This window comes from Ascaphus truei, chromosome 17 (assembly GCF_040206685.1).
Source record: "Ascaphus truei isolate aAscTru1 chromosome 17, aAscTru1.hap1, whole genome shotgun sequence".
In the NCBI taxonomy this organism is placed as follows: domain Eukaryota; kingdom Metazoa; phylum Chordata; class Amphibia; order Anura; family Ascaphidae; genus Ascaphus; species Ascaphus truei.
In genome coordinates, this window is record NC_134499.1 from 35,542,305 (window position 1) to 35,559,341 (window position 17,037).

At 40.8% G+C, this 17,037-nt stretch overlaps 1 long non-coding RNA gene across 1 annotated transcript; it reads right to left on the reverse strand.

The window, feature by feature from the left end:
- Window positions 1–5,110: 5,110 nt before the first annotated feature.
- On the reverse strand, window positions 5,111–12,023 carry LOC142468505 (uncharacterized). Its single transcript, XR_012788675.1, has 3 exons — window positions 11,770–12,023; window positions 10,009–10,113; window positions 5,111–6,678 (listed from the first exon to the last, which is right to left on the reverse strand). It is a non-coding gene; the product is annotated as an uncharacterized LOC142468505 (long non-coding RNA).
- Window positions 12,024–17,037: the final 5,014 nt, after the last annotated feature.

Below are 17,037 nucleotides of genomic sequence, written 5' to 3' on the forward strand. Positions count from 1 at the left end.
GCACGAGCAATCGGCGCTCGCCAGTCGCTCGTGCGCTTCTGCAATTGGCACTTGCCGGCTGCTCATGTGCGTCCAGCAAGTGCCGATTGCGAATGCATGGCTGGCAACATGACGTCACACGGCATCACCGTGCAATGGCAATGGGGCGGCACCAGGTAAGTGCCTATTGGCACCATTTTTTTTAAATCGGACACTGCCAATATATGCAATAGCTCAATGAGAGGAATTCTCATATTCTTTAGCGCTCCACAAGATACCACAAGGGTTGGTTGCAATATAGTCAGTCAAATCAAATAAGTTTTATTGGCATGACAGAAAAACATTTCAGTATTGCCAAAGCAGGAATAACAGGGGGTGGGGGACAATGATAACACAGTACATGGGCACCAGTTACAGGGGTGTGAGGTTTAGGGGGCGTCTCTCTGCCTCTTCTCCTGTGAGGATTGCTATTTTGTGATTCTCTTCTATATTATTAAAGTTCTGGATAAGAGCTGGGAGTCTCTCCAAGTGGGCGCTCCTCACTTCAGAGTATTGTGCGCAGTGCAGAAGGAAGTGTGTTATATAGTCCCACTTGAGCAAGGCATGATTAACCATGCAGCGGGTTTTGGGTAGGAGGTGAGATGCTGCAGATTCTGTTAGTGATTTTCAGGGGGATCAAAACAGTGTTCAAGCTTTGCAAAAAGTAAGTGGTTCTCTGGAGAATATATTATTGAAAAATGTTAGATTCTAGTTTATCCTTTCAAATCCACACTACATAAACTGTCAATCATCTTACATTTTACAGCACTTGTATACTACCGGTTTTACAAGATGGTACTGAGTTCTTACCATATCGTTTTAAATGGATAAAAAGAGTGAACTTTATCCAAGAATAGAAACACTCTAAGGGCCTCATGCAGAGAGCAGCGCAAAAAGTGAAAGCGGCATTAATTGGCGGATTCTGCCTTCAGAAAGGCAGAAACCGGCAAGTTTAAAAAAAAGCGCCATTTTTTTTTTCCCCCTTCAAATTCGCCGCGCGCCTGGAGAGTTTAAATTCTCTCCAGTTTTTTTCTCTGCCGTATGCAGAGAGCCGCGATCGCCATCTAGTGGCTGTTCGCGGCAAAAAAATGGCGCGATTTTCAACATTTTCCCTCTCCACCAAGCAGCTGGCGCTCCGCAGCCGGTGGAGAGGGAAAAAAAAAAACGCGATTTTTTCCCCAGTAGTTTCAACAGCGCTAATAGCGCTAATAGCGCTGGTTGAAACTCTCCATATGCAGAAAGGCAGTTTTCTGCCCTTTCTGCATATGGACATAAAAACTCTCCAAAAAAGGTAAAAATTTTCCCCCTCTCCAATTCTGCATAGCGCTGCTCTCTGCATGAGGCCCTAAATGCTTGATTAACCAGACTTGTTCACTGTATGCAACTATTCAATATAACGATAAACACGTGCACTTACAGTGGGTTTTCTTCTTCCTCCATTTCTCAGTTGTTTTCTACACCAATTCTAAACAATGCAGTGATAAGTCTTAATATAGCATGTACAGAGTTCAGTCTTTATCTATACTATGGGGGCGATTCACAAAACAGTGATAACACTGCAGTATCGCGCTTAAAAGGTATGTTTTCAGCCAAACACAGTCCGTGCTTAAAAAAAAGTCGTACGCCGAAACATGGGCTCCTTGGTTTAGACATGCAGGTATATCCCCATATTTAGACTAGATTATTCTGAACAGAGTGACTTAAGATTTATGATCTATGTTGTACCTCACCTGTTATTTAATATGTTATATGGTTTCAAATGCTGTCCCCTTCCCCCCTTCCCATACTCTCCTCCCCTCCTAATGTGTAATCAGACTATTTGCAATATTGTACCGTTGTGTTGTTCCCCCCCTTTTTTTCTTTTTGTACCCCTTTTACTTTTGGAAAAATGATTAATAAAAAACTTAAGTAATAAAAAAAAAAAAAATCGTACGATCTGTCAAAAAACGGCAAACTCACCGTTTTTTTTTTGCAGTGAAAACTGCATTGTACAATTTACAATGAGGTCCTGAAAATTCCACGTGTCAGTTGTGGGCCGGTGAAAGTCACATCTGGTTCATATTTACAGCTGGTCTATAAAAGCGTTAGTAACTTCAATGAAAAAAAACATACATTTTCTATATATATAGCAATTGTAAATCCACAAGGAACTTTTCTTTGGTATAGTGGGATAACATATAACTAGCTGAGAGTTTGAGACATACAGTATTGATCATTTTCAGTACTGTACAGTCCAGACATACAGCATTAATCATTGAACATCTATAAAAAAATTGTGTTGTTAGTTCCTTTTACTAGCACTTTATTTATGTAGCTAATCCTGCTACGCACATTACAATATCATAAATTGCTAAAGATAGTGATTTGTTTTATTTCATATATAATCATCTCTCCTTTCTTACTTTGCTTAAACTAAAGTAACACAACAGTTCTTGCTTACTGCCATAGAAAAGTGTACATTTGGCAGCAGCTGGTAATGCATTATTCTGCAGAGCGTCAAAATGAGTAATGAACGGAATAAAACCAAATATTCCACTGTACCATGTACGATCCTCCAACACACACGTATACATTATGAGTAAGCATTATAAAACGGCAGGTATTGCATTCAATAAATGCAATCTAATCACACATCTTAATAAGCCCTTTAGTACCAAGGAAGAGAGAAGGCTGAAATGTATAAATAAAAAATAGATAGTGATTACGAATTATTACATCAATTTTTATTGAATAAGCTCAAGAAGCTTATTCAATAAAGTGCGATGGTGGCCGTTGGGCACTACCGCCCAGAAAGTGCAGGTTTGCACGTTATTCAATAAGCTCGGTGCCTGTGTGAACTGCTTCACATTTCAGCGAGAGACATTTGTTTTTAAAAAAAGAGTGTTGCACGGCTTTCACCTTCAGAGGAATGTTAATAGTTGTACTCTAACATGCTTTTAAAGAATGGATTCCATTGTTTTTGCCATTTGCTCCCGAATGGATAAAACACATATCATATCAATTCAAAGGATTTTTTTTTATAGAGTAATAAATATTTAAAGACAACTGATTTCCTGATCTTTTCTCACAAATACATTGGAGGAACTTAATATGTAAGGATAAATAATGAAGGTACATTGGGAACTGCACAACTATTTATTTATGTATGTATGTATGTATGTATGTATGTATGTATGTATGTATGTATATATGTATGTAGCCAATAAAGAATATTACTTGTGAGCACATTCACATGTCTTAGACCTCGGTCCCGCTGCGCTCGGTGGCGCGGGCGGCCACACGCGAGTTCCCCACCAGCAGGGGAATCCTGCGGAGCCGGTCCCCCCTGGCTGCACAGCTTACTACACGCTGTGGCGCGTCAGCCGCTATGGGATACAAGAGAATGGTGTTCCCTAGCGTTGACGCGTCACGTGGTGTGGCTGTGAGCCAATGGGGAGGGGAGGCTTCGGGAGGAGGAGAGGCTTCAGGGAGCGGGGAGGAGTGTGGAATGAAAGCAGCGTGAGTGCCTGTCTGTGTGTGTGTCTGAGTGCGTGCGTGCCTGTCTGTGTGTGTGTATGTGTGTGTCTGAGTGCGTGAGTGCCTGCCTCTGTGTGTGTGTGTGTGTGTGTCTGAGTGCGTGAGTGCCTGCCTCTGTCTGTGTGTGTGTTGCTTTACTTAACCGAGCCGTGGAGGGAGGGAGGGGGGGGGGGAGAGTAGCGGGTCCCTCCGCTCAAGCCCCGGCTCCCGCTCCCTACAGACCGCATATCGCGGTCTGTGTCTGTCAGCGCCCCGCCTGTCTGCAGTGCGGGCGCGCTGACTCTGGGAGCGGGGCCTTAGCCTTAGACAGGTCTGCAACCCTGCCTTTCAACCATTATCACCAAGTATACAGTGCTCCCGCTGCAGCAAGGGATTCTGGGAAATGACATGCAAATGAGCACACAATGTGCCCCCTTTTGCCTGGAATATTTAAGCAGATGCATCACCATTCACACAGCTTTTAAGCACAGCATGGGACTAGCAAAGCAAGTACAACTCACTCACAGACATGTTTCAACCTTGATGGGTAACATCAGTGTGAGGTTGGTTTATACTTGCTTTGAAATATTTCTAGGCTGGGATGTGAATGGATATTCCAGGCAAAAGGTGACACATTGTGTGCTCATTTGCATGTAATTTCCCAGAATCCCTTGCTGCAGTGGGAGCACTGTATGCTAGGTGATAATGGTTGAAAGGTAGGGTTGCAGACCTGTCTAAGACATGTGAATGTGCTCACAAGTGATATTCTTTATTGGCTATATGCTAACGGTGGAGTTTTTTTGTTGCCTTTTTTATTCACCATAGGGGGCTGCTACTACATAGGTGAGACAGGGCAGGGGCTAAACAAGAGAATGAACCTGCACCGCCACAGCATCACACGCGGAACAAGAGACAGTCCTGTTGGCGAACATTTCTCTGACTCTGGCCATAAGATGAACGATCTGAGGGTTGCCATACTCAAAGGTAATCTTAAAACACCGAAAGAGAGACGGTTGCATGAATACAAATTTATGCAACTGTTCGGGACACTTAGCAGTGGCCTAAACAGAGATCGAAATTTTATGAGTCATTACTGACACAAGTGAACTCTCTTCCCATGAGCGCTATATTCCATGTCTGTACATACTGTGCTATATGTATGCACACACAGCTGTCTCTCACACATACTTATACTCCTTGTTTTTCCATTCCCATACACCAATAGGGACCACATAGTATCCACACACTTTTAGTTATGCTACTAACTCTCACATTTCCACACCCATCCACACCATTTATATCCACTCCCACTCCACACACACCTTTTGTAAAGCACTGTATATACTGTGGGCTCTCCATTCATTTTTATTCACACTGATACACATACACACTCTTTCATCACTTGCTTTCAGGAACCTTTCGACACCTCCAGCCATAAAACACATCCACACCGGGGGAAGGACCAGCACAGATAACATTCCAATAGACACTGTTTATAGTATAGCTTTTGCTTGCTTCATTCATTGTAACATCGCCGGAAGAAGAGATCAGTGTATCTCGAAAGCTCGCACAAATAAAAGCATTTCGTTAGAAACAGAACGGTATCATCTATTTATTTTTTGATTATATATATATATAGTACCATCTATTTACATAGCGATTCACAGCAGAGCTACAGTACATGTAACATAGTAATATAACACATAATGGGAATAAGCACATAAAAGTAACATTAGGAACAAAAGAAGTCCCTGGCCGAAGAGCTTACAATCTACAATCTAATATCTATCTATATCTTTAAATAAAGACACGAGATGTGGGAGAGCCAATATCAGGATCAAGTGCTAAGTTGCTGCCTCACTGTGAATCTGGCAAAGTTGTGTATGTCCATATACTGGACTGTATCTCTTCTACCAAAACGTACATTGGAAACTCTTAGGGACAGATTTTGGGTGATGCTAAAAGAACAATTTTTTTTAAAAACCACAAATGTCCAAAAGTAACTTATATGTCTAGTTTAACAGAAATATTGTCCTTCCCAGGGGGTGCAAGGTTCCCATATTGATTTCATGACAAGTTAAGAGTATCCTTAAGGCTAGCATCGATTTCATGTCAAATAACGAATACACCGTCACCCTTCTGCAAAACTAATTAATTGAAGTCCATTTTCCATGCATTGTAGACCAAAAAATTATTAACCAAATCGTACTAATATATGTATACATAGTTTCTGATGGAAAAAGCCTCAATTATGCAATCATAAACAAAGATCTTCAAACCTTTCACTTGACAAAGGGCAAGTTAAAAAGTATTTTAATGAAGTTAGCTATTTAAATGTTGAAATAATTTTTTTCTACACAATGCAGGTTTTTATTTTCTTTCATTGCGTTAATTTAAAATGTCATGAATCTGCTATCACTTTCACTAAGCATCTCTTATAGATGCTAGGTTGTATTGATATAAGGTAAAAATGGAATGCATTTAACTAGAATGATCCTTGAAAATAGTCCATGAGTATAACCCACTACAGTCAGAGACTAAGAAATCCACAAGCAAAATAAAAATGGGATTTTATGGAGCTATACACAGGATAAGGTAGTCTTTATAAATCACATTAGAAGGAATCAATGGCTAGTGCATTTGGGCTTGTAGTTAATGGATCTAAGTGTAATTCCACTGGCACAGTCATTAGATGGACAAACCACTGTGCATACTCTCCACCTCTGCCTCCGATGAAGTCACAATGCAAGACATTACGCCCAATCAGCCGGTAACTGCTATTCAAGTCAATGACAGTTCCTGCCAGAACGTGGACAATGCCCCACATCGCGGCTTCAAGACTACCGGCTAATGTCTCATGCAATGAAATGATTTGGGGAACATACTCCTCAGTCATCATGGTATAGAACACGGGTGGCCAACTCCAGTCCTCAAGGGCCACCAACAGGTCAGGTTTTATTGGCGATGGGGTTATCGCTGCGAGAGGTCCGATCTGGAAGCATGGACACCCCCAGCCGCGCTCCGAAGACCGTAAGTCTCGCTGCGACTGTACAGATGGGGCCAGACTAACATTCCCCACAGATACAGCATGTTTCAACAGGATTCAATGCTAAGCAAAGAAGGGCGGGTTGCCGTGTCGGTCCTTTCTTCCATGTACAGTAGTAACTAAGGAGGGAGAGGGAGTAGGGGGTATTATTTATTTATAAAAATGTTTTACCAGGACGTAATACATTGAGAGTTACCTCTCGTTTTCAAGTATGTCCTGGGCATAGTTCTGATGACAAATAGTACATGGTTCCATTAAGTGAGCGGGGTTATACATTATATACAAGGCATTGCATGCACAGTAAGAGAATATATACAGTATATTATAGGCGTATGTAACAGTTACAAACCAGATTAAAATGTGAGACAGCTTTAGTTTTGAACGAACTTAGACTAGTGGCGGCAGTATTCAAGGACCCTTGATAAAGCGCACAAGCACGAAACATGTCGGCTTCGTTTTGTTGCCGGTCGTTTGATCTTATCAGTGATTAAATGCAAATGTGGTAGTTACCCGCTCTCCGGTTCATTTTTTGTTCTGGGGTGTGCGTCGCGTATTTTTTCTATTCAAATACATTACACTGCAGTTTTCCACATTAGATTTAATGTAATATTTATATGCCATATTCAGCGGTTTATCAGTCTTTCCTTTATCAGTTGTCATGTATAAATCCTATAAAGATGTTTTTTTCCCCCAAACCTTCATCTTTTTTTATTCATATAAATAACAATTGCCCTGACAGTACACTTATCACTCTGTGATGCTTTTGGCAATTCTATACCAGGGCTAGCCAGCTCCAGAACTCAAGGGCCACAAACAGGTCAGGTTTTCAGGATATCCCTGCTTCAGCGCAGGTGGCTTTGTCGCTCCCAACTTCAGCACAGATGGCTCACTCAGTCCCTGCTTCAGCCCAGGTGGCTCAAAATGACTGCGCGACCTATGTTGAAGCAGGGATATACATAATACCTGACCTGTTGGTGACCCTTGAGTGCTGGCGTTGGCCATCCCTGCTATAAAGATAACAATGTAATTGTGGTGCCGGACAGAGAGATAAAAGGTAACTTGCCCACAAAGAGCTGACTCCGGGATTTGAACGAGGATCCTCTGCCTGAAACCAAGTGCTATCATTTCAGCCGGTGCGTTTACTCCCTGAGACGCCCCTGAGCCTGTGCATGCATTATGTCTTCCGTAATAAATAATTTTTGACACTAGCATAAGATACCACACAAAACAAAAAAACAACAGTTAATCTCCATACCATTGTTTTATTTTATCTTTTATAACAGCTACGGAATCATAATACTTTCCAGCAAGCTGTCTTGTACACCCTGAAGGGAATATTATAAGATTAAATGCAGAATAGTATTCCTCCAGCAAGGTGAATGTTTCTCATTACAGAGATCCCCGGTCGATCTCCTTAATATAATTCCCTATAATAACGGGAATATTTTGAATGATTTATACTCTCACATTACATCAGAAATATAATTTCTGGAAATAAATGCATTGTCATTTGCAAACTATAATCTGAAAGTTACTGATATCAGGCGGAATGAAACAAAGCAGATGCTCTGCTTTGCAGTCTTGTTATTTTAGTTACTATTCATTGAATGTGTTGCCACGCATAAAATATCCTTCTTCCTTTAAATTTGAAGAAATTGCTAACCCTAAGGTACTGTAAAGTTTATTATTACAAGCAAAGTAATCAAAAAGGTATTTCTCTCAAATTTGCTTGTCTTCTCAAAGTAAAATGTAGTAGTTGAAAATATGCTTTTTAAATAATTCTGTTCTCAAAGGGGATTTATTTCATTTGTATGCAAATGATGTATTAGAAGGAACACAGTTTCCTAATCTTCTGTAAACATTCTATAAACATTGACTCACATTTTAATAGCTTTCTTATCATTCAAACTGCCTAAATAAGAAACAAAACATTTTTTGCGATTAAATTGTTGGTGAAAAAGGAACAGCTGAGTTCTATATCTAGTTGTGCACACGTATTCAGCAACAATTAGTAAGAATTAGGAATACGTTTTTTTTTAATGTTGTATATTGCAGAGACAATATTAAAGACATAGCTGTACTGAACACCTATAACAGTTCTCCATTTCTTCCATGTTTGCTAAATTGGAGTTGTACTCTTAACACAGAAGTACTAATCATGTGGATTTCTTTTGCAATTAGAGGTTTAGTTCCACATAACAACTCTATGGATTGAGTTGTAACCCCCTTGTTAGGATAGCTATGATTGATGGACAGGCTCTTGAGCCAATGACTGAGAATACAAGGGAGGTTTGATATGATTGGTTACCCGGAGGGGAAGGGGCTAAAGAAGGAGAGTTTAACAGTCCCCAGCAGAGCGCGTGGGGGCAGAGCTGCTGAGACCAGGAGTATCGCTTCACTATGAGGGAACTCGGGATAAGGATCCCAACATACAGTGCTACAGAGTTATTTGTAAGTCTGAGGTATTTGTAAGTCTGAATGAGTCACCAGGCTAGATCGTAAATTGTAATAACTCCGCAAAAATGCTGTATATTTTCATGGAGTCCAGACACAGTGTTGGTCCTGGTCATATGTTGTCAGTATATCAAGTATGTACAGTTCATCATTGAAATAGGACAGATTGTGCACAATGTGACTGACACTCGCTGGAAATGGAGGCCACAATTTAAGTCACAGGAGTCTCTGCCAGTCTAGCACCTAATCCACATTGGTAAACATAGGACATTAGCACTCTGTATATAAAGAGCAAATCCCAGTTCATAAACCATCCAAGGATGTTTATTGTTACTTATGGGGCCTCCCCGTTGGACTTCCATGGACATGCTTCCGGAAGAGTAACAGCAATGGAATAATTCGGCATGGACCGCAGGACTGCTTTCACAAAGCGCCTTGTGGCGCGAAATGCCTTACAGATATCCTGTGTCTGCTGTGTACTACTGTGATGTGGCAATAAACCACTTTTTAACCAGCATTGCCTTCCAGCTCTAGTTTTTTCGCTGAGCTGTGCACCTACCTTTCGTCCTGCAGTCCATGCCAGATCACTTCACTATACCGGTGAGGTTGGTTCAGAGCGATCACAGATTGGACAGTCAAGACCCACCCCACATATCAGCTGCTCGTGTCCTGGGAGTCGTGAGTAACCCCCGTGGGGACCTCATTTGCACATACTGCTTCCTGTTAGTCTTTGCAAAGTAACAGGTCTGCAGAAGTTAACCCAACACATCTAAGAGCTCCAATGTTGTGCCGGCACCTATAAAGGACCCCTTAAAAACACAGGGTCCTTTGAACCTTAGGAGAGACATTGAGAGACTAACGCACAGTGACCCACATGTTTGTGTATTGTTATATAATCTGTGTGGCTTGATAAATGTATGATCCTCCATGCTATAGGATCAACAGTGTGTTACTGTGTGAGCCTATACATACAGGCCCCTGCTATTCAGAGATACCTGTTGTGTCATACAGTCTGATCTCCACCAAGATCTCCGCTAGTGGCCTGTTCGCATAGGGAAGGAGGACTTGGGCGGCCCGACCCTGGCATATGTACAATCAGTCTGGGGAAATAAAGAGAGGTCACAGAGTCATAGGAACTGGAAAACAAGACTACGAAATAATTCTACACTTTGCTGAATGTCAACAATATTTACAGTATAAATGTAACTATAAGAAAAAATGGGTGTTTATAGCGCTAAAAGAATTATATGTGTATTATTAAGTGATATTATAATAAATAAATGATAATTAATATTAGGCTGCCAGGTGACACTAACTCCAAGACCTAGTTAGCAATACAAAACACAAATATACAATACAGACCGGCGCCACTAGTGTCCAATGGTGGAAAAAAAAAAAAAAAATTGTCCAATATGGGAATGTTCTCACACGGATGGTAGCTTTAAATGTAGTTTTCAGCTGTATCTTCACTGTGTGAACTCCATCAACATGTGTAAAGAGAAGAGAAACAAGAAAAACACATCATAGTGCAGATATGCAATGATATATTACACCAAACAAGACTAACATTACACAAAACACATAACATAAAACATATAAGGCTGGCTGATACTAAGATAGATTTATTAAACACAATAAAATCGCAGGTGTGGGATCCGGTTGGTAAAAACCGGAGTCCTACTTACAGCACTGCCACAGACCATGAGCGGGGGGTTTTTCAGGTAGAGTTGAGACCGGCTGCAGCTCCGTCGAACACGTGGTGTCCAGGAAGCTCCACAGTCCTGAAACCGGAAGTGCGTCGCTCCGTGCGACTTGCTTATTCTCCTGGAGCCGTCGATCAACCTGCTGCCGGAAATGTACTCCTGGGGGCGGATGCGCACGAAACGCGTTGGGCAATTTTTATTACCACTTGTGCAGTGTGGCAGAGGACAGCATTGTGGCCGCAGTTAGTCCATTGAAGAGGGACTTTTTGGCGATTCCATCCGCCCCCAGGAGTATATTTCCGGCAGCAGGTTGATCGACGGCTCCAGGAGAATAAGCAAGTCGCACGGAGTGACGCACTTCCGGTTTCAGGACTGTGGAGCTTCCTGGACACCACGTGTTCGACGGAGCTGCAGCCGGTCTCAACTCTACCTGAAAAACCCCCCGCTCATGGTCTGTATTAGTGCTGTAAGTAGGACTCCGGTTTTTACCAACCGGATCCCACACCTGCGATTTTATTGTGTTTAATAAATCTATCTTAGTATCAGCCAGCCTTATATGTTTTATGTTATGTGTTTTGTGTAATGTTAGTCTTGTTTGGTGTAATATATCATTGCATATCTGCACTATGATGTGTTTTTCTTGTTTCTTTTCTCTCTGCATATGTTGATGGAGTTCACAGAGTGAAGATACAGCTGAAAACTACATTTAAAGCTACCATCCGTGTGAGAACATTCCCATATTGGACAAATTTTTTTTTCCACCATTGGACACTAGTGGCGCCGGTCTGTATTGTATATAAATGTAACTATGTAAGAATAATTCATTATTAGAGTCCCTGTAAGAGACGTGTACAGAGGTAAGCAATGCAGACCGTTTTTAAGATAAAATTAAAATAATGCTTTATTGCGCCTGTCCCTTTTAACACAGCAAAACATATGAAAACAACAAACGCCTATCCCTGTTTAAGGGCTAACTAACTTCCCCAAACCCTTTCTCCAGGGCTGGAGGGATAATCCCATTACCACCCTATTCCCCAAAGTCTCAAGAGATACCTTAAAGTAGGTGGCCCTTCATGTCAGTCTCTGGTAGGTTCCTGGGTCCCCTGTGTCAGGAATATAGGTCTTTGGGTGTCTTGATCTCAGCAGAGCCTTTCTGCTCAAGACCTCTTTCCTCTTGTCAGCACCCTTGTGTACTGAGGAAAATCACCTCCCAGTTTCTGGGAACAGGCTTTTTCACAGAGCTGTGATTAGGCAGGTGGAGAGGTTGATTGTAGGTGTGCAATTAACCAGCACACTGCTGGAGTAGAGGCAAGCCTGTTAATAGGGATAAGACCCTGTTACAGTCCCCAAAAAAAGAAACAAACAAACAAAATAATAAAGTTAAATTAAATTATGACAAACTTTACCAGTCAAGTAAAGTTATTTTCTTTATGGGAAGTACAGGTCAGGTGGAAGTACTGTACAGTTGAGTGGTTACAAACTTTCTAATTAAGTGCAACTGTTTTTCTGCCTTTTTGCACTTTGTAACTGATGTTCTTAAACATAATAAAGTTACCCAAACCTAGGTACTTTGAACATAGAAGCTTCAAGTGTATTTTTCTTTGTGTTCACAATAACAAAACACAACAAGATAATAAATGGTTTTTCAGATTATTAGCAGAAATGTGAAGCCTGGAAGGCAATAGTAGCATTTCATTTTGGCTTAATTAAGTTTCTCTTTGAAGACCGTAGGAATTGTTCAATTCTGAATTAAGACAATATTTTTTCTTTTCTTTAAGGATTTTTTTTTTAAGTATCAAAATTGCTGCCTCTCTGTGTGAATAATAACTGCATATTTAAATGTACTGTGAGTTGGAATAAGAAAGACTTCACATATCACATTTAGGGGGTGACATTGAACGCACTGCGTTATTTACTACTGTACTTCCTGCATCAGGTGTGAGTAGCATAGCCAAGATCAGACAGGGTGAAAATTCCTTAAAGTAATGTCACATCCTTTTTAACAAATGGAACATATCACATGGTACAGGAACCAATGGGATTGGCTGAAATCCCATTGGCTGTAATACCATGTGATAGAAGCCATGTGGTTTTAAGGATGTGACATACCTCCCTTGGAGATGACATCACATCTTTAAAAAAAAAAACGATCACTTGATACAGCATCCAATTGGATTAGAGCTGTACCAGCTGACCCTAAAATATGACGTCACAGGCCCTATATAAGGCCTGTTCCATCTCATTTTAACTCAAGAAGACATTGAGGCAACTTCCATTGCTGGATTTACCATGTGGTACTTTGGATTACAACTAAAGAAGATAGAAGATTGAAGAAAAGAATGACGGAAGAAGATAGAAGAAGAAGAACGAAGTTGAAAGAAGATGAAAGAAAGAAGATTTTTGTACCTGATGCTGATCTTCAAGGAGGATGGAGTCGGATTGCAGTGGATGACGTCGCGAGTTCAGAACTTCCTGATAAACTGCGATTCGGAGGGTGAAGACTTCTAAAGGTAAGATAAATATTGAATGTATGTGGTTGTCTTGTTTCAGGTTTTTTTATTGTATTTTATGTTTATGTTTTTCATTGCCCATTGACTGCTAATGTATTAATTTGTGCCCCTTTAGGGTACAGATAAATACAGTGACAGGCAATGCATTTTTTTGGCAAATGCTTGTTTACAATTGATTGTTATTTTTTTAATTTATGTTTATTGTTTACACAGAATTGATGTGTACTGTATATATACAGTATCTAATATATATATATATGTATATGTATATATATATATATATATATATATATATATATATATATATATATACTGTGTGCTCATTTGCATGTCATTTCCCAGAATCCCTTGCTGCAGTGGAAGCACTGTATGATAGGTGATAATGGTGAAAAGCAGGATTACAGACCTGTCTAAGACTTGTGAATGTGCTCACAAGTAATAATTTTATTTCACCAGAGAGTCAGTCTAGTAAAGGGTACCGCATTCCAATGTTAAATGTTCCCCTGGCAATGACCCAAAAGCAAACAAGATATACTATACAATATAAAATTGAAACAACTGTAAAAGTTTACAGGATAATCATTGGAAAAACAACATGATTTAACTTTATTCCACTTCTCAGCATATTGTGCTTCATCATAGACATTTTTCAAACAGAAGTTGATGGTTTGAAGTTTTTTTTGGCAATGTGTGGTTCAGATAATCAGTCTTCAGTTACAATCTATCCAAAGTCACTGAACTCTAACTGAAGCAAACAACACAAAACTTGCACATGGAACACTGTGTTCTGTTTGGAATCAGCTTAGTCACTTGCAAGCTTGCAAAGGTTCTGTTGAAGTGAGATGCCAGTGCCAAGCACAGTTCAAACCCACTCTGTTATAGTTAATAATTACATGATAAATCAAAATGTTATTGTTGTGATTACAAATGTATAGCATAGCGAGAATCCAAATCGGGGAAAAGATCTTGTTGAAACAAAGCCTGCTTCCTCCTCTAAATAAACAGAATACATAATTTTGTGACATATTGTATAATATTGTCTTGATATAAAAATCTGAAATCAATTGAGATAAATTAATAGAAAATATGTCCTGCAACAAAGAAATAACATGAACATGTTTTGTTGTACTCATTAGATGGAGCTGCTGTGCAGACTTCTGGAATCTATATCACTCTTTTCTCTTTTGAAGGATTAATCTTTGATATAGATTATTTTTCAGTCAAGCATAGTGGATTAGTTTCAGTTTTTACCTTTTAATTAAACAAGTGCCGGATCTACACACAATTTTGAATTATTTAATAGCCCTTGGTATTTCATTTTACCCATGGTGCCTGCTTTTTTTTTTTAATTATACATTTTTTAATTATACTAAGCATGTTTTAAAATGTAAGAACAAAGTCAACATAATTAGACAGTATAAAGTAACAATTTATCCACTGCCCATTACTCAGTATGATTTGCCTATAGAAGTATTTGAAGTTAATTAGCATTGTTTGCATCGATATATCTGTATCCTCAAGCCACAGTTATCCTTTCAATAGACAGAAAATGTTTGATGTAACTTCCTTTTTTGTTACGGTCATTGTTAAAGTCATTGGGTTAGTACAGTATCTAACCGCCTGCCATACTCTTCCTGACTACTTAAAAAACGTTAACAAATGCGATTCTGTATTTTGTGACATCCTTACTTAAGGAGGCATTGCAATACTTTACAGTTAAACACATTAACATGATATACAGAACAAGAAGCCGGAAGGAAGAGATACCTCTTACAGGGGGTTATGCACTAAGCAGTGATAAGTGGGTTTTCTGGGTGCTATGCACAAAGCAGTGAAAAGGGCTTTTAAGTGAGATAACTGCCATTATAGCTTTATACTGCCTGCTATGAGATTCACAAAGCAGTGATAACAGTGCAGTATCGTGCTATAATGGCTACTTAAAAGCACTTATCGCTGCTTTGTGAATCTCACAGAAGGCAGTATCGCACTATAAAGGCATTTTTCTCGCTTAAAAGACTTATCACTGCTTTGTGAATCTCACAGCGGGCAGTATCACGCTATAATGGCTTTTTATTTCACTTAAAAGCACTTATCACTGCTTAGTGCATGACCCCCACAGTGTGCCCGAAACAGTGGTGAGGTAGATATACACTTGAGTTCTGATGGTAGCGAGTTCCAGACCTCGCAGGACATGAGGAGGCCCGCCCACCCAGTATAGGGGGCAGTATCCTTGGCCAGAGAGGCGGATCCCCCCTGAGGACCTGAGATCACAGCCAGTATCCCTCCACGGCTTCAAAAGAGACTGCAGATAGGCAGGCCATTGACCTTGCAAGGTTTTAAAGGCCTATAAGGGCAACTTGAACTGAACCCAGAAGATCACTGGAAGCCAGTGCAGGTTGAGTAAGATGGGAGTGATATGTCAAAGAAGAAACATGTCTCAGCATCCGGGCTGCAGCGTTCTACACAAGCTGGAGCCTCCGCGTCAGGCACACCAGTAGTCTTGCATTTAAGGCATTTCCGTAGTCCAACCACATCGGCACAAAGGCATGGACCAGCTACTCAAGGTTCATAGATGACACAAGTAGACGCAAACTCCGAAGTAGCCTCAGATAGAAAACCCAGTCTTAACAACTGAGGTCACTTGGGCTCGCAAGTGGATACTCTGGTCATAGAGGATACCGAGGTTACGAATATGGGACATGGGCAGCGGCTGATTAGGGGAAGCTCGCAATCCCCCTGTCCCATACTCAGACATCTTTCCGAACCTATAATTATTGGTTCAGTCTTCAGCCAATTCATCTCTATCCATGCCGCCACCTCGTCAGTGTAGCAACAGCCGTCCTTGGGCTGCCCCAGCAAGAAACATAGATCTGGGAGTCATCAGCATACTTGTGGCATTTCAGACCAGGCCTCCAGCTGATATTGCCAAGTGGTCCTACATAAACGTTGAAAAGGAGCGGTAACAGCACCGACCCTTGAATGATCCCAAAGAGGACAGGTTCCACCAGTGACACATGGGTTCCCATAGCCACCTGCTGGGTCCATCCCTATAGGAATGAGGCAACCCATTGTAATGTGGTCTCACCAATACCAGGTAGGGCCCTCAGGTGGTGCAGCAGCAGCATCCTATGATCAATTGTGTCAAAGGCCACTGAGGAGGTCCAACATGACAAGGGCAGAAATACAGCTCTTGTCCATTGTCATCAATAAATCATCCGCCACACAGACCAGGGCCGACTCAGTGGTATGAACAGCTCTCAAGCCAGACTGCGCCGGATCGAACAAGCAGGCCCTTTCCAGATAATCTTCCAGATGGGTGAAAAAGACCTCACTAGATGTAGTGAAGTGGTATGATCGGTATGTATTTTTATGCTACATTTTGCTTAATGACTAAATAAGAATCGATTCTCTGAAAAAATAAACAAACCCATTTTTACTTGTTTAAAGACCATTGTATAAAGATGTAGGTCATATTTCTGTTTCACAGGATTTGCCTTTCACATCTTTTTTTGTATTTAAACCACTGTGCTTCCCTATCACTCTCTGGGGGGCAGCTGTAGAAATATGAGAGAGGCAGATGCTAAGATTAGAGAATTTTTTAATTCTCCTCCTGTTTTTGTGTGTGTGTGTGGGGGGGGGGGGGTTGTCACACTTTGCTGGTGTTCAAATTCTGAGCATACCACCCTGGCTTTACCATGCCACTTTTGTATACAGTACATTGCTGGTACATGGAAAATGGCTCTGGAAAATACCAACAGATTATTATATAGGCCTAAGGCAAACATTCCTCATCACATGGTGTGTCATATCC